Genomic DNA, 25,813 nt, shown 5'->3' with positions numbered 1-25,813 from the left:
TGCCAAAAGTCTCCAAATGAGAAACTGTAAGCAAGTAAAAATAAAATTGTTATTTAAACTATACGAATTATATAACAGGTTAATATGATAGATAATTTTACAAGACACGATGCTCTAAACCATAAGCCTAAGAAACTGCTAAGAGTTACGAACTTACTTCTAGTCATTTTTACTAATTAATAAAACATTAAAACCGCATACGATGTTTAAAATCAAATATTTAGAGACACAAATATTATTGTAAATGAACTTATTCTCAGCGTACAACGACTTTATCGTTTTTTGTTAATTACTATGATGTAATATTTTGATATTTGGAGTTTATTTAAGAAAAAATATTTAAAGTCTGAAATTCTCCTTGTGTAGGAGCGCTCTGCGAAAGCGAACCGCGCTTCGGCAGATATGAAACTTACTATAGCAATAAGCAGTGCAACTGAAGGTGATCCGATGTAATATATATTATATATATATATATATAAATGATATTAATATTTAGTGAGTAAGTTGTTAGAGCGGCGAGGCGGGGTCCCCGGGCCGAGACTGGACTTGCAAGCAGGTTGTTTAGACTTTACGCTAGAATGAATTTATATCTAAACTAATGTTAATATCTCGAGTTTCCAAATAAAAAGAGAATAAACGTAATTTCTTGTTTTACTTATCGTCTCATCAGCCATTAGAAGAGGACGGATAGAGTCGGCGTCGGGAAAGTGGCAGAAAGCGAAACACAAAGGAGCGCAATAATGACTACGAAAAATTCTCTGCGCGAGTTTATCGTCTTCCTACTTGACAAAGAAAAATCGGCTCTCTAAAATGATGAGCCTTCGCCGAGAGGAAAACATGTTAATTAGCGACGAGTCGTCGGCTTAACGAGGAACTCCCTTAGATAGGGTACACTACATTATTAAAAACTTACTGACTTATCATTTTATTTTAATTTATCAAAGATAATTAAAATATTATTATATTATACTTCAATGTGATAACAGATACTATCTGTTATCACATTGTCAAACCCAAACTTGCGTTTTCTTTGATAAATTCAATAACTTAGTTTACAACTCGTGACAAACTCGGTCCAACAGAATCTTTGATACGCGAGTTAATATACAGAATAATAGATTATCACATGATATGGCGTTGTTATTTCTTTTTAAGGAATCTAAAAATAGGTGCAAATATTGGTCGCTTCTGGCTATAGGGGTTGTTTACAGTCGTCATTAAACGCCGGATCATTGCGTCGCGATGCGGGCGCGCATTGTTTATTATTAGCGTGTACTGTACGCAAATACATTCTGTTATCTACACCTAAATATTACATCAGTTGGAATTTGGTTACAGTAAGATGTAAATAATTATGGATAACATTAAAAATATATATATCAGATTTACATTTGAATATTTAGTAAATAACAAACCTTTGCAAACGAGCACGCTTTTGTAGAAAAAATTTATATTTTAATTCAAAAAACTTGTCATTAACCACTATGCCATTTTCTATAAATATTAATGTTTAAAAAATTTGAAAAACTTATAACGTTAAACATGTAGCAGAATAATCTGACGCGTACAAGTTTCCTCACGATGTTTTCTTTCATCATCGAGCCTGAAATGAATTATAAATACTAATTAAGCACATGAAAACTCAGCGATGCTTGCCTGGGACTGAACCCGCGATCACTGGTTTAGATTTAAACGTTCTTTTCCCTACATAATCTTGGCTCATAAAATACTGAATACGCTTGTATAACATTTCTCGCATAATCTTATATTGTCCCTGTGAGAAGTGGGAGTCGGTAGCTAGAATAGACTTTTATAGCAATTTCGAGTCAAACATGTAACTTCTCAGTTACATGTTACAATATAGTAATTAGTAATATAATAATCACACAGTATAAACACTTTATTTTTAAGTGCGAGTTATATCAAACCAGGGCACGTGCCATTGTCTCGTGACGCAATCACATAATTCATACAAGCCGATACTTCATTTTTAATTAATTATCTTAAAAAAAAAATTTACTAAATTAATCACATTTGATCGTTATCTCGTTATCGTCTTAAAGGGATAATGATATACCTAATCAATTAGTTAAATTATTTCTTTTACACAAATAATATAAAGATAAAATCGTAAGTAGAAATAAGCTAATATGCAATTAAGAACAAATGACGTTAATGGGCACGTGTACTGTATGTAAGTTTGATTAATGAGCTGATCAGATATCGTGTAAGCCTTTCACTTTAAAATAACAAAAGCAATCATTTTAATTAATCATTATTTTCCTTGAAGAATTTAGTAGAACATGGTCAGAAAAATCGCAATAAAAAAATAGAGGCCGCGGCGGATATGATTCTCAACTATACAGGATATTGTATTATAGGATACAAATATCGGCACAAGTACACTTTCTAGTCACGCATATAATCCGATGAGACGGTAAATCCAGCAAATCTGGAAAGACTAGCGCAGACCCTGGCTTACGTTCTTTCCGAGGCATGGGAAGCACCGTCGACTGCGAAACTCTGGTCTCCTGTAGATTAAGGTCAAAAGTGTTAACATATTTACTTGTTTTATTTTATATTGGTCTTATTACAATAAAACCATTTTAATTATTATTAATCATGGAAATTGTATGCGTGCTTCGTTACTATCAAGTTTGTTTGGGATTACACGAGTGTTAGTTTTTAATCGGCAAGATTATCTGGGAGTAATTTAGTAATTAAAAAATTATCTGACTTATAAAAATACCCTTGATACTTTAATTTGTTATGATTTTAAAATATGTACAATGGTTACTATTTGATGTTCAATAATATTACTTACATTTTGAATTTTATAAATAATAAACAAGAATGCTGACTATACCAATTTCTAAGGAAGTTTATTATTTAATATTGTTTGATTTATCTACCGAATAATTTTCAGTAGCAGCCCGGAGTCTGGACCTTGGCAGTGTTAATGGAATATGGAAAACACGTAAAACCGTTGGTCGTTTCGATTTGGTTTGGTAGTAGTTGGGCGCTGTAATGAGTTGTCGTCTCTCTTGAGAGTAGCTGCCGTGGCCGGAGTCAGTTAGGAAGACATCATCGTCATCATCTACAAATTCAATTATGTTAACTAGTGCTTTTCGCGTCATAATTCAGAATGGTTGAGTACCAATTTCCAAACTTATTTCTTCAAAAAAGAAGGATTTTTCATGCACGCTTTCATCTGTATCATTAACTTAAAAGTTAAATTTTCAAAAATCATTATTTAGCGCCAGCCTTCTATGTAAAAGGAACCCGTATAGGATATTTCATCGTGTATGTATTGTTTGGGTTATGCGTTGATGTGTCAATCAGTCATGGTTGAGTCAAGACATCTGTATACTACTCGAACATATTTTGAATTTTAATTTAAATTTATATGAAACTCTATCTATAGTACAGTTAAGAAGTAGAATCTTAATAGTAAAGTAATGTTTATGAGGACGGCTCAATTTGGAGTTAGCGGAAGCTGTCCGCACGGCCGCTTTAATCTCATGATCTGAGCCTATGTCATTTTGTATTTTAAACTGCTCTTGAGTCAACACCCGCTCTAAATGAAGTAGATGTGTACATACGAGTACAGGACAACAAAATACAAATAGAGTACTTCACAAAGAATTAAATGAAGTGCAAGTTCAGAAGTAAAATTGCAGTGAGAGAGCGGTCGCGGCGCGCACAGTGAGGACGTTGTAACGAGGGAATTCAAATTTGCACGAACTAAATAAATGCTGAGTGTCCGGACATAAAGGTAATTTGTTTATCTTACAAAGCGGAACTCATTAAAAAGTCGAATTTGCGTGCGAGGGCGGCAGGCGGAGGCGGGCGGGGAGTCAATTTTTAATATGAGTTTAGGCGCAGCGGCGAGCGGAAGCAATATGTCGCCCCAACAAAGCGCCAGCAACCAGCCGACGAGGGCCTTTGCGTTAGAGCCGACGAGTACTCGTTCAAACACTGGAACAAGTTTTAACTTTAATGTAATGTTATAGTAAATGTTGACGAAAATCCTCATACTGAGCCACGTCACACATAATATGCTATAAGTACACCAATAAACTTCAGAGGTATTTTCGAGGAATTAATTAAGATATCGTTATGACACTATAATCGAATTACTCGTATTACTGCAGACATAACATGCGCCATCTAAAACGTAATTATTTTAAATATAAAAGTATTTAATGACCGATAATAAAGTGTGCTTATCTCTGATATGTGCTATAAGCAATATAATGTTTTTTAAGTAATATTTTATATATAACGTTGTTATTATTATATCGGATATTGTGTAAGAATGGGATGTTCCTTTTCTTAAGAATATATCATTTACCACAGATATGCATCATTAAGTAATAATAAAAACAAAATTTTAGGCAATCAAGTCGAGCAATTGATGATAGTACTTGGTAACAAATAAATATTACTTTAAAAAAAGAGATATGCGTCCCAAAGCTTCAATATTCGATTGACGGCACTTTAGTAGTTTAACACGTAATTAGGCATCGTTGGAAGGAAAAAAAAACAGGTGATATATTCCGAGGGCGCATTAGTTTGACTTTTCCCGAAGAACGCGATGTCGATAAATCTAAATATTCATCAGAAGCCGTCCGAGGCGCATTAATTACTGAGCCCTTTAAGCTAAGTACTGCGCGGGTTACTATCTTACACAAAACTAGATCTTCATGTGACTCCCCGCGTCACGCGGACCGCTCGCTCGAAAATTAGACTTCAGTCACTCTTTGATCTTGGTCACAAGCAATAGATCACATTGCTATACCCAGCTATAATATTTTCTAAGTAAAAATTAAGTAGTGTAAGTCTCTGATCTCCAACGATATTTATAAAACTGAGAAAAATATATTGTCTCACATGCAATACATTATGAATAAGCTTTTTCATACGTTTTTCCTAATTGTATTTGCTAAGTAGATTGAGTGAGTTCCCGGATTTATTCTACGTCATTAATGCAGCGCTCACTTTGATCTCATTGCGGCGCATTTACATCTTCCGCAGATTTGTATTCTGATCTTACACAGCATTTTCCGAACTACCCGCCATCATATTAATGAAAGTAATTAAGACAAAATACCCACGTATAACCCTCTCGAATGTGTGCCGGCAACGAATATACTCGCACAGTACGTCGAGCGGTAAAATAATTAGTATTTTGTAATAAGGTTTAAACGTTTATATTATTATACGTAACAATAAAATCGTAAATAAGATTATTTGGTACTCGTGCAGTTTAGATCCAGTAATGAGCTTAACAGCAACAGCACGCAAGTAGCTCGTCGCTGGCCAAGGACCCTTCTCGGCTTCTGTTGAGGACAAGTGGAGGAGCTCATGCCGCCGAAAACCAGTGCGGGCTGCATGTGACAGAATTTCATCTGACGCATGCAGGTTGCCTCACAATAGTTTCCTTTGTTTTTATATAGGTAAAATTATAAACATAACTAAGCACAGTGGTGAAACCGGTGAAGGCCACATAACCCCAAGACGCACACTAAAATATCTTTGAATAGAGTAACACCGCTATATAATTAGGTATTTTTACTGAATTCATACTTTTTATTAGTTTAGTTTAATTCATTTTATACTTCTGTATAGTAATAAAAACGAGAACAAACTCAGATCAGACGCATCAAATTTAATGATGTAGGTAATTATAAAGAAAAACAAATATTAATAGAACTTTTAAGTAAATTCACCCGCGTTCAAGTTTCGAAAGCTCCATGTAGAAAGTTTATATCTTTTCGGAACAAGGCTTTGATCCTAAATCAATAAAGAGGCAACGCTTTTGATATAACGAGAGATCAGTACTCCCGAGTGTTCTCTACTATTTCAAGCGAGCGAATATTTATTTTTTGCTCAAGAAACCGCGACCAAAGTTTTGATACAACTTTAAGATATTTATTAGTTTTCTGTTTGAATGCGACTTTAGTTCCGACAAAGTTTACCAAAAGTAAATATTACACTTTGCATACGAGCATTATGTCGACTATTAGTACTTGTTCATTATAAATATTAATTTTGGTTTTGTTATTCTGCTCTTCTGCCTCACCGTTTCAACTCATCGTCATGATTCTTCGCATATTTTTTGATACAGTTGGATACATAGAAATGAATAAAATAGTATCTATTTGTTTCACCTTTACGTTATGAATAATTATTTTATATTTCATATGAAACCGCTGATGCGGGACAACAGGACGTTGTGATGCCAGCCAGTGCTACTAATCGCAACATCTTTACGCTATATATCTTTACATAACTATATTTTATTAAAACAACAATAAGCCTACTATATGTGGGATGTTAATATTTCCATGTTATTATATATTACGTTGGGAATTGCTACCTCAAGTCCGGATGTCTGTCTACATATTCGGTAGTCGGTCGGTCTCTCGGTATTCAGCGCACGGCGCGTTGTGGTGACGAGGTAACCACTGTCGCATCAACCCTTCGTCTTTTTATTATTTTCAGCTCTTTATTCTCTTCCTTCATAATAAAACTGTCTTTTTATTTTGAATTTGTTTGCGAAATATCGTTAAAATAAAAAATTAAAAAAATTACTGATGTTTTTGACAAACACAATCTACTTTTAACAAATAAGAAGGTAAAATTAAAATGTTTTTGTGACTTAATGAAATGTTTTCACTGCATGTCTCGTGTTATAAATACATTTTAAAAACTTAATTTTATATTTTGGCATAGAATAGTATAAGTTATTTATATAGCGAACAAAAATTGTATAAAATTAAATAAAATAGAAACAATAATTATTTTATAGCTAATAAGTATCTACATACATACTCGTAGGCTGCTGATATCATAATACTCCTTTTCGCGTTTCCATGGTCGAGCAATAAGAGCATATAATATAGCACGTATGGTGTTTTGAAATATTATTTAGGCGAATCACGTTCATTCTATGTTCTCCAAACAGAATTTTGAATATCGCCGGCAAGCCGTGGATAAGCGGAAGGTATTTTAGTGGAGGAGAGACGAAATCCGATAAACCGAGTACGTTCTCAGCGCTACCTCCATTGTGCTCCAGTCACGCAGTACTCGCTATATTTCTTAATAGTCTAATAGCACATGATGTTAGTTAGTAGAAGTTTATTTATATTGTGAAATTAATAATATAATATTCCGCTACAGGTCCCTTAATAACTACGGTAGAACATCGAATGCGCTCGCTTATAAATAATAGATCGAGACGTGAAATTTAACGAATTTATTTTTTGAATATTTCAATATTATCTTTATTTACTCTAGTACAGTAGGTTTCTACAGTACAAAGTATTGATTTTTACACGTATTTTATTAGATACAGCACACTGTGTCAATCGCCGATAAACATATCACAGTCCGGGCGCGCGGGCTCGTGAAATTGTTACATAAAACATTGTATGTGGAAAGTATTAAGCAGAGATGGTTTAGTGGATCAGACGCATGACACTAGTAAATCTTAGGAGTGTGTTGCGGGTTCAAAGTCTGCAAAGTATAATATAATACATAATGTCCAAGCCTTCTCTTTAAATGGAGGCTTAAGCCCAGCAGTTGCACATTTACAGGAAGTTACTTTAGTTTCACTGTTGTAATACACTAGTATGGAATCTCAAGATAATGTTAGTTACGGAATATTAGAAAGTAAGGCCACACCTCCGGAGAAATCTAATTAAATACCGATCCGTGCACGACGTTGACTTTGCGAGGAGGATTTCTTTTCGTACAATCGAAATTTCCTACCGGACGAAGTATTGAGATAAGTAAACGAACGGACGAAAGATCTAATTAATATCATTTACTTGCCTTTGATCCCAAACGCCGACTTTATAACACCGCCTTCAAAGCGAACCTATTCACTAGCGCCGACTCCGAGATAGCAACGTCGACGGAAAATTATAACGAGTAATTATTGGCTACAGCGAACGATGTTTTAATTACTAGAAAGTGTTTCAGAGTAATTAAAACAATTGAAAACTTAAGAATATTGGCGTTACATCGTTAATTCGCTATCAATAAACGTTAATATACTCATATTTTTAACAAAACTGTGAAAGATCTTTCTTTAAATACAATTGTAAAACATTTATGGAAGAATATTATTTTACTATAAAATATATTAAAAAGTGGCCACAATGCAGTACGCGCACTTTATACTGTATGTGAATTCCGTGTTATGTCTAGGTTATATTAAACTATATCGAGAAGTGCTCGCCAGGGTTCGTGACGACAATGATTCCCAAAAATTTAAAAAGATAGTCGACGACGTCAGCGACGTAGCCGATCCCGCATTATGGTAAAACCGAGCCACTAAAGATAATCTGCCACATTAAACACTAGGAAACATAACCTGTATGTGAAGGTTTTTATTCGGTTAGGTTTCTGTGAATAGATCTAAATATGAGGCGTCTGATTAATTATTACAATTAAATTAAATCGTCATACATGAAAATATAATAATGCCTAATCACGTTGTTATCTACAATATTGTGCTCTACGTGATAAAGGTCGCCATAAAAATGAGACGATGATAAAATCGATATATGATATATATTATATGTATATACATAAGGCGGTTAATCTTTAAAATCCTTATAAATTAAAGCATAAAAATGTAATGTGTCGATATAATTTCATCGACGTACAAGGTCGTGCGGCAATCACTATGCACGTTTGCTCGCGGACCTGTAGCTGTGTCACTTCTTATCATATCAGCAAATAGATATCTGTGATAGCGACGCTTCCTCGTCCATGGAACGAGGACTCCGAGCAAACTTAAATAGATAACAGTCTAACCCTTACCTTGTGTATTTAAATGTGCCTCTGTTTGTGCCGTATTTCCTTAATTAATTACCCTTTGAATAAATATTTACTTTTACGTAACGCTTCCTAATTATTATATAGGACTTATAACTTGAAGTTAAAGTAGCTTTGCACGACTCTTTACCCATTTATATATAGCTGTCATTTGTACTTAATATGTATATATATGACAAATGACAGACAGTATAAGCGCATAAGTGTTTAAATATGGATTAATATTTTAACAAGGTAAGTTACTATTACTTACAGTTGCGGAATGATGTGCTTATACTTATACCACGACGTTATGTAAATGAACGTCAAATTGACGCTCGTCACGTCAATAATCTAAATCGAAAGCGGGTGAGACGATGACGCAGAGCTACTTTTACTATTGCGTTTTATATCGCGCTGCATCTTTTAGTATGTATTTTATGTATATTGGTGTAGTAAACTTTTCAGTTAGGTATTCCTAATCAAATCAAATACCTACTTTAATAATATAATAATAATAATATCCTGGGACATTATTCACACAAGGCCATCTGATCCCAAACTAAGCAGGGCTCGTACTATGGAAACCAAGCAACTGATATAATACATAGACTACTTTTCTTTTGTAAATACATACTTATATAGATAATTACACCCAGACTCAGGACAAACAGACATGTTTATACACACAAATGTCTGTCCTGGATGGGAATCGAGCCCACGACCTGCACGAAAGACAATCTACTAACCACGTCAACCGGCTCGTCGACCTTCGTTTATTCAACATATATTACACTTACTTATTGACACTTAAATTAGAAACTACCACCGATTCGGAAAAGAAATACCCTGACCTAAGAAAAACCGACGAATGAAACTCAGCGGGTTATATTTATCATGTCTTGCTTAAAAAAATTCAGTATAAAAATAGCCAATAGGCTATCGTTTCATTCTCAAGGCGTGGAATCATACATTCATTTATTATATAACCTTTGGCACACAAGCGTTGTTTTACATATTTTTTGAAATTTAACAACTGAGGTATTTTGAATGCTTTTTGGGATCCAGCTATAGAAGTGTATACATACCGTATACATTGCCCCACAAAAGAGTTACTGCAGTCGAGTAATAGGAGAAATTAGTTTGTGTTTATTCCTGGTTCCGATGTTGAGAGTGACAGATTTTCTCACAAAATCATTAATATTTTTCCGTAGATACATAAAATTACATAATGTGCTGTATGTATTGAGAAGCAACAGTTAATATTTAATTCCGTTTAAATTTTTGTCTTAGAGATTCTTTAGCAACTACATTATACTGTGAAAATAACTTAAATGTAGATGCTCTAATAAAATATGAAAACATCTTCGATTACAATTACACTCGCAGATCGTTTAAGCTCAGACGATGTGAATACATTTCAGTAAATAGCGTTGGAATGTTTCAGTAACGAAGCATCGGTAAATATTCACGAAGATTATATCCATTTGCACAAAAAGTATTTTTATTTAAAATATTTTCACCGTAAAGCTGGCAAGGCATTCTGGACAATGCAATGTATATTTTTATTACGCTTCATGTGACATTTGGAGATGTAGCTCGGCGGGGGTCCGAGCGGCCGCCGGCTAACGACTTCCTCTTCCGCTCCCGTCACGAGGGCAAGCCTGAATGTGTACCGGATACGGAGCGCCACGCAGAGCGATGAAGTGTTCCCGCGTCCCTCTTCCGCATGTACATTAGCAGAGCACAACTCGCTCGCACCTCTACTCGTAGTACGACCAGTTGCAGTAACATAAGGAAAGATATATCGAGCTATATATATTATGTCTGCGAGTGTCTATCATATTAATAAATGTGGATGAATTTTCGCGTATAATACTTATTATAAAGAAATAAGGGGGAAAATAGTTATACAATATGCGACTGAAATATCTGCAAAATCCAATTTTTCGTGTATCGTAAACAGGAACCCCAACTGATATTAACTCCAGGGTTATGTAACCATAAGAGGGTTAGTTGGAACGATTAAAATACGAATATGATAAATATATGTTTTTTTTTTTTTTTTATTAAGCATTCGGTATGCCGAGAACAAATGGGAGCCAGTTATTGTTTGTTTATTTTCAATTATTGTAAGTTATTGATATAAATAAAAAAAAGTAAGCGCCGAAACCTACAGCCTCTAGTTTTTTCAATAAAAGTCCATGGCTCACAGTGTATATATTAGGTCCTTACATATGAAATTGGCGTTTTGTACGGGAGGAATATAAAGTCATTTTTTTTTGTAAAATATATTTAATAATATTAAATATATTTTATAATAATTAATATATATATGTATATATATATATATATATATATATATATATATACATATATATATATATATATATATGCACCGTTGTTATCTATGCACTTTTGCCATCAGAAAGCTGTAGTGAACGACACCGGCGCTAGTCCACCAAACACTCACAAGTAACTTTTTCTGAGTAAATTTTCGTTTAGGGCAGATGTACTATCAAAACTCAAATGTACCAGCTAAATGAATTTATAAATTTGAATTTGGAATTCTTAACCAAAGAGGAGATATTTCAGATCAAATTGGTCAGTACGACAAAACGTTAATTTGATATGTAAGGACCTAATAATACGAGCTAGCTGTCCGGGGCTACTTCACTTGTAAAATATAAACCCTATATACAAAAAGTCTTTCTATTCGATTCGAAGAGTGTCACTATGTCAATATTTTCTAAAATCCTTTTAAAGATTTTGTGTAACAATTTTATACATAAAGTCCGCCTCGTATGATTCGATTCTTATAAAAATATTTTGTATATACACTGTAGTTTTATCTTACTATAATGAAGTATATTAACTGATTCCATTAGAGGTGATTTCATTCACGTCGGCCATTCTCAAAGGAGACGAGCCATTTGTATAGTGTAGTTCACAAACAAGTCCATACACAAGTGCATTCTTTATTCGTTCACACTCATTTTCATAATCTGACTGGATGGCCAATCTGATATGGAGGTAAAGAGTTTAAGTGCAGCCCGAATGGCTTTATGTGCTTTTCGAGACAAGGGAATTTACTACTTAGAATTCGCAAGAAAAAATCACAATTCATTTTGGCCCAACACAGGGGTTTGAACCACAGGGCCTCGGGGTCTTACAAGCTAGCCTAGAAAAACACGCATTTAAAATACAGTGGTGATAATTCGGAGTCAGTGTTTGGTTACAACAGAGCAAAGCTTATTATTTTCTTGATCCAGAGTGATAACTATTCATTCATAATGAGATTTATTAAGAATATTGTGTAAATTCCAGATTCAGATTTTAATTGTAGAAAATGATATATTAATTAATAGTTAAAAAGCAATATTTTTTCATTCCTCACACTTAATCTTTTTACTGGAATATTTTACGAGCAGGCGGAAAGTGCGGAAGTGTTGTATTTGATGTGTGAGCAGCACAGTACACGTATCTGTGCATGTCTGCATACAGTTAAATAAGTAGTCACAGCGAAACAACACATTACGAGTTTTATTTAAGCTTTATTACAGTTTTTATGACGCGGCGATGATTCCAGGACGGAAGCAGTCAGACACGAGATCATATATCAATATGAGATTGCAATTTTTAATGGTAATAAATGTTTTTATGGCGCAGATTATTGTATTCAGCTCTGTCACCGAGCTGGCGGTGGCGTGTGTGTGTGCTGCGATAGTGATATAGTGATGTCTTGTGTTATTTCATATAATCAAGTATTATGTTTAAATATTACTTAAATAAAATTATAGTATCTTTAATATAATTACGTGAAGCAAAAACTTTGTACCCGTTTTAACGACAATTGCGTGGACGAAGAAGAATTTTGCACAGTTAAAGTTTAGATGAAGGAGGAGTGCAGAAAGTAAAAATTTTGTGAAATATGCATAAGAAATATCTTAAATTAATAAAATAAAACATTACACACACTACACACACATACGCTTATTAGAATAGCAACACCACACAACGTGATGTGTCATATAGGTTGGTTAGTTGTCAGACATCAAGTGTGAAAAATATAAGACGGGTGCCTATTTTATCATGTAGCCGACTGATGGAAATATAAAATATAAAGGTGTATCTGTCAGTAGCGCGTGTGATCATTTGTCGAGCGACCCCCTTGGTCTCTTGGTCTCTTGCTCTCAGGACAGCACCAGTGCCGGACGTGAGCGCTGACCGTTTTAATAAAATCAACATATTGGACGACAATGGCCGCCATTAAAATGGCAATCCAATTGAATCCGCGACATACACATCCCTCGTTTTGGTAATGTTTATATTCTTTGGTCAAACTGAAAAGAGTTTAATATTTGATTATGTAATATACTATTTGCTTATGATTTATCCTATAATTTGTCTAATAGATATTTGTGCGTTATAATAAATTTATTTGTTATTGCGGGTTCAGGCACACCCGCCATTGTGGGTTCAGGCACGCCGCGCTGTATTTTCAAGTGCTTAATTTGTGTTTATAATTCATCTCATGCTCAATTATATAGTTACACGACAATGTATTTAGATGAACATCAAACTATTATGAGAGGTGTAATTACGTTCGCTAGTCACGATGTCTGTATGTAAGACGTTTCAGTGCGAGCAAGGCTTGTAATGTTGAAACTGCTTTTATAAACTGGTAATATATAGTCAAAAACATTTATTTTACCCATTTAGGTGGGAGTCACTCAATGCTAATAAATTAATTAATATTATAATTATTAAGTAATGCACAGACCCACATCATAAGTACATGTCACGACGACGTTCCCTAACAAGCGCGCTCTATAGTACAAATGAATGATTTTATCAAGATACGCGCCGCGCATAGCGATGCAGATCGCGACCTGCATGGGGAGGGGTATCGCGGTTAAATATTTAGTGGAAGGAAATTGGAAATTACATTTTTGGTAATAAGTGCACATAATGTGAATTAAACTTGTACTGAATGTGTAATATGTATATTGCAAAAAATATACAATATTCTTGTTTGTAATATATACAAATGTATATAAATAAAGGAAATATTTAAAAGTATAAACTTTTACAATACTTTTATTTTGTCACGATTTAATTTTTTGTACCTGATTAAATATTAAATTTTAGTATTACGGACTATCTTTGGAACAAAATATTTGTCAATAATATTTAAGAATCAGCGAAATGGCAACCCTTCCCAGTGGCGCAACTGTAGATAATGGAATTACGCGGCTGCGACGCCCTCCCTCCCTATCGTTACACTTACACTAATAACATTCGCATATTACACTTACATCACAGTCACATCCGTAAATTATAATCACTCCGAGTTAATTTGCTAATCTCACTGGCAAAAACTTCTGAATTTAGTTCCCGATAAAATTGTTATCTTCGGACATAATTATTGAGAAAGAAAAATTCTATATAGGTGGTTACAACAAGCATGAACACCACAATATTTTCTGAAACGCATTCTCCTCAATATAGCCTATATTGCCTTTAAGACGTGACTGCAAGTAATTTAGAGTTTCGTTACATTATACTTGAATATACATTTCATTGAAGTTTTATATAATATTATTTTTTCTATTTATGTATTTCCATATATACATTAGTTATGATGTTTTATTATTATACAATTAAAATAGCTTTAGTTCTAAGTATATAATATAACACGTGTATTACGGAGCAGCCGACAGGCTCCTGCTCGTTTTTATCTCAACACAGAGAAGCCAAGCGAGATATTTAGGAGTATAATCTTCAACTATTATCTATACTTCTATTTGCTGTGAAAAACTAAAAAATATACGAGAAATATATTTAGAACTCGAATAGAATGTAAAGGAGTCAAACACCATCACTCAAAATAATGGATATTTATAAAATATAAATGTTTATTGGCATATAGATAAATCAGTAGTAGTATTTAATAATGAAGTATATTGATTTATTCGTGATGCTATGTGTCCGTTATATATTATGCACATAGCATTTTTTTTAAAAACTCCATTCCACGTTCTTTCATTATTTTATCGTGCTGTCTATCTGTTTGTATCTCGCGGTAACGTCGCGCCGGCAGCGCTCGATTGGGATAAGCTCCGAGATCAAATGAAAGTATTTTTAACCTTATACCCCAAGTGCCTATTCAAAGAGATTGTTAGAAGATTGTGTATAAGGTTTTTTCACACTACGAAGTTGACGAAGTTATCGAGCAGGGTATAAAGTTCATGTTAAGTAACATTAGTTTGCCGTTTTTATAGATTGACACCAATTTCAGTTGAGCGTAAAGGTCTTATTAATTTCTGACGCTTTTACAAACAAGCATTTTTATATTTTCCATATTGAATACAAACAACGCTTATATGTTAGAAGGTTTAATTGATGAGGGATGCTTTGAACGTTTTATGTTTATTTTCTTAAGGCGACTGAAATTTCACAATGTTTGAAAGTAAGCAGATTGGATAAAAAACTCGCTTTAATATAGAGACACTTCTACGAAACATACAATTTTATTTGTAGATCTGGATTTTTTGTTGTTTTATTTAATGTAGTACTGGAATCACAAAATTCACCAGTACCACGTTTATGTAAACTATACAATGGGCTTAGTGGGTTGCTAGATATCAGTATGGACTCACCTAACACTTTCCGTAAGTTATTAAAGATTATTCCAATAATATTTAATGTTAATGTAAGCTTGTATTAAATATCCCATCTTTGTCACATTTATTTTTTAATATATTTTTTATCTTTCTCTTATTGCTACTTATTAGTCAAGCACTTTAATACGTTTATGAAATTGTGTTTGGCGCAAGAACACTATGCATGCAGTGTTTGCATTCAAATGGGCGTAAATAAAATGTTTCTAGTTTCACTACACAATTTATTAAGATATGATTTAAGTAACATCCGCTACCAAACCTTTAATAAATAAAGAAATGAAAAAAAAATGTATTTGTTATTTATTTAAATTGAATTATGTTAAGCCTTTCATTGCAATATTTGTATTTGTTTTTTTTTTTATATGTATGACAGACCGCCTTCGGCGATAGAAGTTTTATAAAATAAAAGGTAAGTTTAGTTAAATGAAGAAAAGAAAAATTATACATATTTATAATAAAATATAATTATATACTGTTTGCATCTACATCGCAATTATATACATTTAATAATAAAAATCTATACTAAAATTTTAAATGCGAAAGTAACTCTGTTACGCTTTCAAACTAAACCACAAGGATATAGGCTTTTATACTCGTTCCACTCCACTAACACGCGTGCGAAGCCGCGGGCGAATACTAGTATTTTTATATTATTTAAAACGAAAAGTATTAAAAGAATAAAGACTTATTATAATCTATAGAAATAAATAAGGTCCTCCAGACCGATTTCGGCCACGGCGGTCAATCGCAAGAGAGATTAGCCAACTGCTTAAGACATATTATAGTGCACAAGTGTGTGCACAGAAATATATATATAAATATGTTAACTATGCACAGAATATCAGTACATATTTATATTTGTTAATACTTTAAGTGTGAAACTCGCCGTACCTTCACACCGATAAGTTTTAATGTAATTCGTTTGATTCAATTGTGCGTCGGCCCTACAGCGAAGCCGGCCCTATACTCTATGTTTATCTTCGGATCTGCTCTAGGACCCTAAGCCCTTTGTTTAACTTCGACTGTGCTGGACGAGGCACTGTTAAATCAACTACATGAATTGTTTCTATAGACTTTTCTTTTGAGAGCCGAAGGCTAAGAGAAAACAACGTTGTTCGAACAGAACACGCTGAGAGAAATATTAAAAATCCTTTTCTATCAATACTAATAAAATAAACTAAAGGTCAGTTTGTTTGCCTTCTATGTATCAACTGTTTTTTCATTTAATAAAATCTGTCATATAACTTGTTGTTAGAACTTTAAAAGCTCAATTTAAATATATTTTTTAAATATATCTTGTCATTACATAGTTAAGGGTTGGAGAAAGTTTCTCCACTATACTATAATTTAATTTCTAAAATATTAAACAATAGTCGATAGTCAAAAATGGAAGTCCGCTTAAAATAGTAATTCCAACCGAAGTGGGAACTCTGAAGATAAACTAATTAAACTTCGTAATTCATAATTTTATAGTTTTGGCGAGTTTTGAAATGGTTTAACAAAACGGGTACATCAAACCCAAGTCGCGTTCCATTGAAAAGATCTCCAACTCAACATCTCGCCGCCGACCCATGTCTGTATTTATGGCAAATTAGGTTCGTTACCGCGACGTGTCGTCGCCCGCGGCTCCGATAGTTTACTACTTCAAATACTCCGCCAATAAATATACTCTAAGAGAAAAAGTCTTTTTGAAACTGAAAATGTAAAGACGCAATTACTTCAGGTTAACTTTTGATTAGACCTGAGAAGAGAGATATATGAATTTGTTACAGAAATATAATGTAGAGCCAAATTATGTGTTTCATTCATTCAGTTTATATACATATTGTATATGTAATTAATGATTGAAAAAAAATGAGTTTCTTGGTGATCCTCCTCGGTGAAATTTTCACTCCGAGCAGGTGGAAGTTGTATTTATAATTTTATCTTGTTAATTGCCGATATAAAAGTGCTTGTGAAAGCCTCCTTGAATAAAGTTTCTTTTGATTATTGTTAAAATTATTAATTTAATATATCAAATGAAACCAGAAACGCCATCTATTAACAATATAGTTTACTAAGTGTGTAAGCACTCAATTTAATAATGTGTTTATAATCTGTATAAAATAAATAAATTAGTTCTTTGATGATTGATTGATTTGATTCCGTTGAAAGAAGAGAAAAAAATAAAACACGATGCGTTATATTTTTTTCTAATAGGTTATGGGCCCAGACCCATTTAGTTTAACTTTAGAGTCAGTTAAAAGTTGTAAAGTTATAGTATCAGTAGTTATCAGAAATGGCTTTTAGTACGAATTCGTTTATTGCAAATGTGCCGAAACTGAAAGGTCGAGAGACTTATAGGGAGTATGCATTTGCCGCCGAAAACCTATTAGTAGTTGAAGGAAAGCTAAATTTTCTCAAGACGCCTTTCTTTGAAGGAGTTGAAGCCAACATTTTGTGAAGGACGTCTTGACGAAAGCCAAGTTGATTTTAACTATAAATCCATCGTTATATGAACACGTTAAGAGCGCTAACACTACTAAGGAACTATGGCAGAAATTACAACAAATGTTTGAAGACTGGTTTTTCGAGAAGAATTATGTTATTAAGGAATTTAATTTCAATACGTCTCAAAACTTCAGATTCTATGACAAGTTACAGTACTCAAATTATTAAAACGAGGCAGAAATTATCAAGAACTGGTTTCTTGGTGAACGAAGAATGGGTTGGTTTTCTAATGTTGGCGGGTTTGCCCGAAAAATATTTTTTAATGCTAATGGCCATCGAGCATTCAGATGTTGTAAAATCAAAATTATTAGACATGAACGGATATGAAGATTCGACGGAAACAGCGTTATATACTAAAGGACGCCAGCGTGTCATTCAAAAATCGTAGTCGTTCAATAAAACTGTACCACTGTTCAAAGATGGCGTAGCGTCAAATGTCACCAATAGCAAAAACAAAGTCATCAAGTGTAATCGCTGTAAACAGATACAAAAATAAGTGTACACAAGTTCAAGATTCAAAAACAAACAATTGTAATGTGTTTACTGCCGTGTTTTTAAGCGGAAATTTCGGAAAGAATGATTAGTATTGTGCGAGTGTGCATATAACCTCAAATATAAATAATATTCGGAACACATCAGAAAATACGAGTATAAAGGAGATTACAGCAGCCAGTGGAGCAGTGATGCCTGCTCGGGTGATGTTGATATTGTTACAATCACGTCAAAAAACAAAAACTCGATCACAGTGAAGGACGTGTTATGTGTGCCGAGTGTTGCTACGAACTTGATATCAGTGAGTAAATTGATTCAAAATGGAAACAGAGTAGATTTTCACAAAAGTTGTTGCTATATAACAGTAAAATCAACTGGTTGGAGAGGCCAGATTAGTTGATGGTGTTTACAAACTTAACGCGGAAAATAGACACAACTGTTTGTTTACGATATCTGACAGTGTGAAGAGCAAATTATGCCATCGAAGCATGGTCCACTTTAATAGAAGTGACCTTAATAAAATGAAAGAAGGTGCAGTTGTGGATATAGACTTCAAGGACAAGGCAGTTATAGATAAAGGTACACGTGTTGTGCGTTGTCAAGGGAAGTAGTCACGATTACCAATCAATCATGTGGGCACAAGGAGCAGTGAAGTACTCAAAATCATTCATCCAGACGTGTGGAGGTGCCTTCAATTGGTGGCTGCAGGTATTTTCTGATTTTTGTTGATGACCACACACGCTTGACCTTTGTTTAATTTTTGAAGGTCAAGAACCATGTGTTGAAATATTTTAAGGAGTTCAAAGCTTTAGTTGAGAATCAACAGAATAAGAAAATTAAAATACTTCGAACTGATAATGGCCTGGAATTCTGTAATGCATTGTTTGACAGTTACTTGGCTGAAGCTGCTATAGTACAACACTAACATAAAATACTAACACATGTACCCCAGAACAAAATGCAATTAGTGATCGCATGAACAGAACTTTGGTGGAAAGGGCTCTTTGCATATTGTTTGATGCCCGACTAGACAAGCATTTTTGGGCTAAGGCCATAAATACAGCTTTTACCTTAGGAATAGGTCACCCGCAGAATAGGTGTCATATTCTGCAAACCTGATGTTAGCAGAAGATGACACCATTTGAGCTATGGACTAATAGAAAACCAGATCTTAGTCACATCCGGATTTTTGGTAGTCAGGTTATGGTGCATATCCCAAAGGAAAAACGACATAAGTAAACCTGAAAATTCTGGTTGGTTATGCGGAAAACGTAAAGGGTTATAGGATTTACGACCCAAATAAGAAATGTGTTCGTGAGCAGGGATGTGATAATCCAAGAAAACTTGAAGAGTAACATAGACGATAATATATCAGTTTCAGTGGGGGAAATCTCAGAAACGCAACAAGTTAAAAGTAAAATAGATGAGCCTGTTGATTTCAACAGTCATTAGTACAGAACCTGAACATGTTACTAACCAGATAGATAATACTGATCAGGCCAATAACTCTATATTGCAGAATATAGACGAGATTCCTATCCCAGAAAAACCACAGAGAATCAAGAAGCCACCACAGCGTTATGGTTACTCAAACTTATGCATGCAGTCGAGTGCTGAGAATCAAAATTATCCAGTTAGTGTTAAACAAGCCCTACAAGGCATCGATAAAGACAATTGGATTGCTGCGATGGAAGAGGAACTTCAAGCGTTTGAAGAGAATAATGCCTGGGTAGTGGTGAGTGAAGTGCCTCAAGGAAAGACTTTAGTTCAGTGTAAATTTGTTTATAAAAGAAAGTTTGGTAGTGGTAATAATAGTGGTGGTATAATAATAGGGGTTCGATATCGTGCTTGCCTAGTGGCAAAGGGCTTCGTCCAGAATCCAGGAATAGACTACGACGAAACATTCTCATCTGTAGTGCGTCACTGTACCTTAAGATTGTTATTTGCACTCTCTGTTCAATTAGATTTAAATGTTACTCACTTAGATGTTAAAACTACTTTTTTGAATGTTTTTTTGTAAGAAAATATTTATATGCCTTATCCACAAATTGATTTAGATAGTAATAATAGCAGTAAAATTGTAAAATTAAATAAAGCTTCAAAATTGAAACAGTCGTCAAGATCATGGTATGAAAAAGTTGATCAGTGTTTGACAGAATTAAAATTCAAAAGAAGTCATATAGAACCGTGTATATTCACGTAATTCCATGAAAATGTTAAAGTTATTATAGCCTTGTATGTGGACGATTTCTTGATGTATTCAAATTTTAAAATAGAGACTGATAATTTAATTTCAGTTTTGAGTTCTAAATTTCATATTAAAGATCTTGGGCAAGTAAAGCAATGCTTAGGAATGAGAGTAAATATTGATAGTAAAAATAATGTTTGTACCTTAGATTAGGACAATACATTGATCAATTATTGATTAAATTTAACATGCTAAATAGCTAAAAACTCGAGTACACCTATAAAATGATAATGTTAATGATAGTAATATTCCATATCAACAATTAATAGGCAGTCTCATGTACTTGTCTGTGTTAACAAGACCTGACATAGCCTTCAGCTTCAGTTTTTTGAGTCAATTTAATTCTTGTCACACTAGTACTCATTGGAATTATTCTAAACGTATTCTCAGGTATTTAAAGATGACTAAACATTATTGCATAAGGTATGTAAAGGGAAACTCTAAGTTGTTGGGATTTGCTGATGCTGATTGGGCTAATAATGATATCGACCGGAAATCATATACAGGATATTGCTTTATGGGATGTCATATCATAGGAAAGCAGCTAACAAAGGACTGTGGCTCTTTCGAATATGGAAGCAGAATACATGTCAATGGCAGAGGCATGTAAAGACTCCATGTATTTGAGAACATTGTTATCTGAAGTCATTAATCAAGATTTATGTCGTATTACCTTATACAATGATAGTCAGAGTGCTCAAAAATTTATTGTTAATCATGCTTTACATAGAAAAAGTAAGCATATAGACATTCGTTATCATTTCCTAAAAGATGCTGTCAGTAATAATATTATAAATATTAAATATATGTGTACTATTGATATGCCAGCTGATGTTCTTACAAAGGCACTTGGCGCATTACCAATGCATTGAAGCTTTGGGACTAGTTAATTTTAATTTTTTTTTATTTCACAGTTTCAAGTGATGTAGTGGGGGTGTTAAAATTATTAATTTAATATATCAAATGAAACCAGTAACGCCATCTATAAACAATATATTGTGTACTAAGTGTGTAAGCACTCAATTTAATAATATTTGTTTATAATCTCCATAAAATAATTAAATTAGTTCTTTGAATTGGTCATCTTTGAAGTAACGTGTTTTATTTTTTTCTAATAATTATGTCTGTCTATGGGCAGTGGTGACCACTTTCCGTTAGGCCCATTTACCCGCCCGACTACCTATTTCATATAAAAAAAACAAATACTGTCGCTTTTAGATCGGGGAAGTATGGCTAAGTAATCGTGCTTAATTTATGTTTATAACAACTCATGTTCGGTGTCAGTTTTTATTTTTTGTTTTTGGGTGTTACATGATAAATATTAATAAAAAGTATTTTTTAACATAGAAATCAAAAGTAATTTTATAATATATGACGTACATCATACAAAGTAGGGGATATATTTCATCTTTATATATGTATTGTAATGTAAATAAATATGTCAAGTGACAAGTGTATCAGTAAACGTGTTTGAAACAGTTCGTGATAGCGAGCTACGAGCTCGCACTGGCGCATTGTTTAGGAATATACTTTGCACCGGTCTGAGCGGACACGAATACCGGAATACAAGAGAAAGCCTCAAAGGAACACCACATATTGCTCGGAAATGAACACCGCTTTGTGAACGAAATAATGCACCGAATATATATTATCGTATAATGTGATTTTCACTAAACGTATTGAAAAGCGTCAGATTTACTGAAATGTTGAAATTGTAAATGTATTATTTGAAATGTATGACACGTATACTTTGGCTAAATTCAGAGGAACTCGAATATTCAATTCAATTTTAAAGTAATTACTGGTATCACTATTCGACAGGAAGAAAACATATTTTAAGTATCAAGTTTGAAATAATGTTATTATAATCATTTTAATTTTGCAATGAATGATTTATTATTTGTTATTAATGATGACATAAGAAATATGTCGACACCATTTTAATTAAAGTTTAGTACTATTGGGGTGAGATTTTACATTAAATCATTAAGACTAATGGCGATAGTTGTAAACTTTTGAGCATCTTCTCATCTTATCTAATTATCTTTATAATTGGGAGTCGTTGATCTCGCCCGGCTTCGTCGAACTCCCCTTCCTGATGCCCTTAAAACATTCGAGTTTCTAGGTGTATACAAATGCTCGTGTCATATAGAGTACACTTTTTTAATGACAAGTTGAAATTATAACTTTTTGGCGTAGTTAAAGTCACACCTCCGAAGAAAAATAATTTGGTTTATGTTTTCGATTGTAAGTCTGGCGGCACCTTACTAAATGTCCAAAATATTAGCAGAACAACAAACATAGCACACAGTCTTCTGTCGAGGTAAATCATTTCGCAGTTGTACAAGATTTACAGACACAAATTAGAATTTAATTGAAATTCTACTCATCATTCAAACAATATCCACCGGCATTAAATATGAAATTAATTAAAATTGTTGCTGACTCAAATTGATTTCATTTTGACAGCTGCTGTCTGTTTGTCTGTTATAAGAGAATCAAAATGTTTCTTATAAAAAAAAATATTTTGCTATTTTATTCTAAATTCTATAACCATAATTTTCTAATAAAACTCAACTGATTCTTGCTTATATGCTTACCTCATTATTAAGATTGCAGACTCCGAGGACCCAGATTAGGATCCTCGTTGGATTAGTAAAAAGTTATTCAGTTTAGCCGTCGTATTAGTAATTGAGAGGGAAAGAATAGTAAGTGCACCTCTGCTTGCACAAACAGTACATATGCGTTGTAATATCTATTGTACATTTAAGTACTCTGTCCTTGAGCTTGGCCGCCATTGCCAATCTTCGGTCAAGTGGACTTAAGTATTATAATAAAACGTAAATCCACTAACCCTTTGTGTCGAGCCGGTCAGGGTTCGCTAGCTACGTTCTATTTCCCGAACCTGTTAGTTCAGCGATTAAATTGCAATATATATTTTACTTAAGTTTACCAAGAGATGATACTATTTATGATGATTAATTCACACTTTCGACTTATTCAGGTGTTACAAAGCTAGAATGTATCTCCCAACAATAATAAACGTATCCGAGCCACGTAACAAGTGGGCTCGGACTAATGCCAATAGCACTCCGCGCCAGAGCGCTGCGTTGCCGCTTCAGCGCGAACTAATTATCTTTGTAATTAGTTGGCGCTCTATTTCTATAACTTTATATCATGCGTTGGCGATTGAAATATCGTTTCAATACCTGAAGTTCGATTTAGTCATTTGTGGACTAAACAGAGCCCTCATTCGTAAATGGAGATCAAATACAGCTCTGTTTGAAATATTATTTTAATATTTCTATTTTAATTATTATTATATCGCGTAATATTGCATCAAATACATTTTTTATTGTACAAATAAAAGTTTCTTCTTATTAAAAATACCGTTAGTAATAGTCAGAATGGATTCAAGAAGAACGCCGATCTCGTCAATATAGTTTATATGGTTTTATATTTAAAACGACGAAATTCTCGCTTGCGACATCGCACGATATAAACAGTCCCGTCACTATCAGTGCTCAATCTATCGCTGTAAGCGGATGAGCCGAAAGCTCTGCGTTACACAATCTAACTTAGGCCTGACCTACGGACACTGAAATAATCACTAACTAACGTAATTTTGGATCTGCTATTTACCTATTATTTCTATTTATTCTTATATATAATTACGATTTCTTTTCGAAAACTAATGTAATTTTTACAGACAGTTTTAACTTTTTTGTAATGATGGAAACATAGTGGAATTTTCGAAATATATTTTGTTTGTCTAAAGAACGTAAAAAAGCCGAGATGGCCCTGTGGTAAGAACGCGTGAATCTTAACCGATGATCGTGGGTTCAAACCCGGGCAAGCACCGCTGAATTTTCATGTGCTTAATTTGTGATTATAATTCATCTCGTGCTTTACGGTGAAGGAAAACATCGTGAGGAAACCTGCATGTGTCTAATTTCACTGAAATTCTGCCACATGTGAATTCTACCAACCCGCATTGGGGCAGCGTGGTGGAATAAGCTCCAAACCTTCTCCTCAAAAAGAGGAGAGGAGGCCTTTAGCCCAGCAGTGGGACATTCATAGGCTGTTACGGAAAGAACGTAAACTCGGCAAGCATACCATTAGTCATTATTTCCTACAGGTAAGTAAGCGGTATAAGCTTCCATAATTGACAAGATATGAAAAACTAAATTAAACAATATGTGTGTGTATGTATATGTGACGACTTATTTAGGTGACTCGTTGTGATGTAATTCGTGCAATGAAATTATACGCATAGTTTTCATATTTCTCTCAATTTGACAGAAACCCCTCTATCAGATTATTCGTAATACATTTAACACGAGAACAATTAAATACAGATCACGAGTCGTAATAAAAGCCGGCCGAAGTTTGCGAAGCAAAAAGGTCAAACCTCCAAATCAAATGTAAATTCGACGAACAAAAACCCGGGTGGGGCTTAGACAACAAATAAAACGTGGCCCAATGAATAGATTAGTCCCGGGTCAATATTTGACCGGGATAATTGACAAAGTTTCGCGATTGCTCAGCGACTCCTCCACACAATGCTCACGAGTTCGTCAAACAGCTGTTAACTGAATCGCACCGACCGCAGCTAATCGCATCAATGTTTAATTCATGTCAGGAACGATTTCATTGTATAGATGATCAAATGGAATTTGACAAAGTTATACGGAGCCAAGATTGCGGCGCTGTTTAATGACTACTTGGCGATGGGGAATCGTAACAATCACAAATGTTTATCCAGGCAGCATTACAATTCATTTGCAATATAAATATTAGTTTACATTTGGTGTTCTAATAGTTCAGGTGACTTCTTGATTGACTCGCGACGTGCCAGTTGCATATATCCATAATTAAATTAACTAAGTTAAATTAAAAGGCTACTCGAGCCGACAGTTAGGCTTCAATCTGAGTGATCTGTTATTTACACTTGATGGTGAATATATATTAAAATGCAATCAGAATCGCCTAAGCGATTCCGATTGCCATCTTTTTGTTTATTTTCGTTTGCTATTTTTTTAAGGTTAACAATAATTACAACGCCTCA

The 25,813-nt window shown here is 33.9% G+C and overlaps 1 long non-coding RNA gene across 1 annotated transcript; it reads right to left on the bottom strand.

The window, feature by feature from the left end:
- Positions 1-3,668: 3,668 nt before the first annotated feature.
- Positions 3,669-7,895, bottom strand: LOC126772024 (uncharacterized). The gene is made up of 3 exons (XR_007669621.1): positions 7,836-7,895; positions 6,383-6,518; positions 3,669-3,978 (listed from the first exon to the last, which is right to left on the bottom strand). It is a non-coding gene; the product is annotated as an uncharacterized LOC126772024 (long non-coding RNA).
- Positions 7,896-25,813: the final 17,918 nt, after the last annotated feature.

The sequence above is a fragment of the Nymphalis io genome, chromosome 11, assembly GCF_905147045.1.
Source record: "Nymphalis io chromosome 11, ilAglIoxx1.1, whole genome shotgun sequence".
In the NCBI taxonomy this organism is placed as follows: domain Eukaryota; kingdom Metazoa; phylum Arthropoda; class Insecta; order Lepidoptera; family Nymphalidae; genus Nymphalis; species Nymphalis io.
The sequence above is the reverse complement of the archived record's forward strand: the minus strand, read 5'-3'. Positions and strand labels throughout refer to the sequence as shown.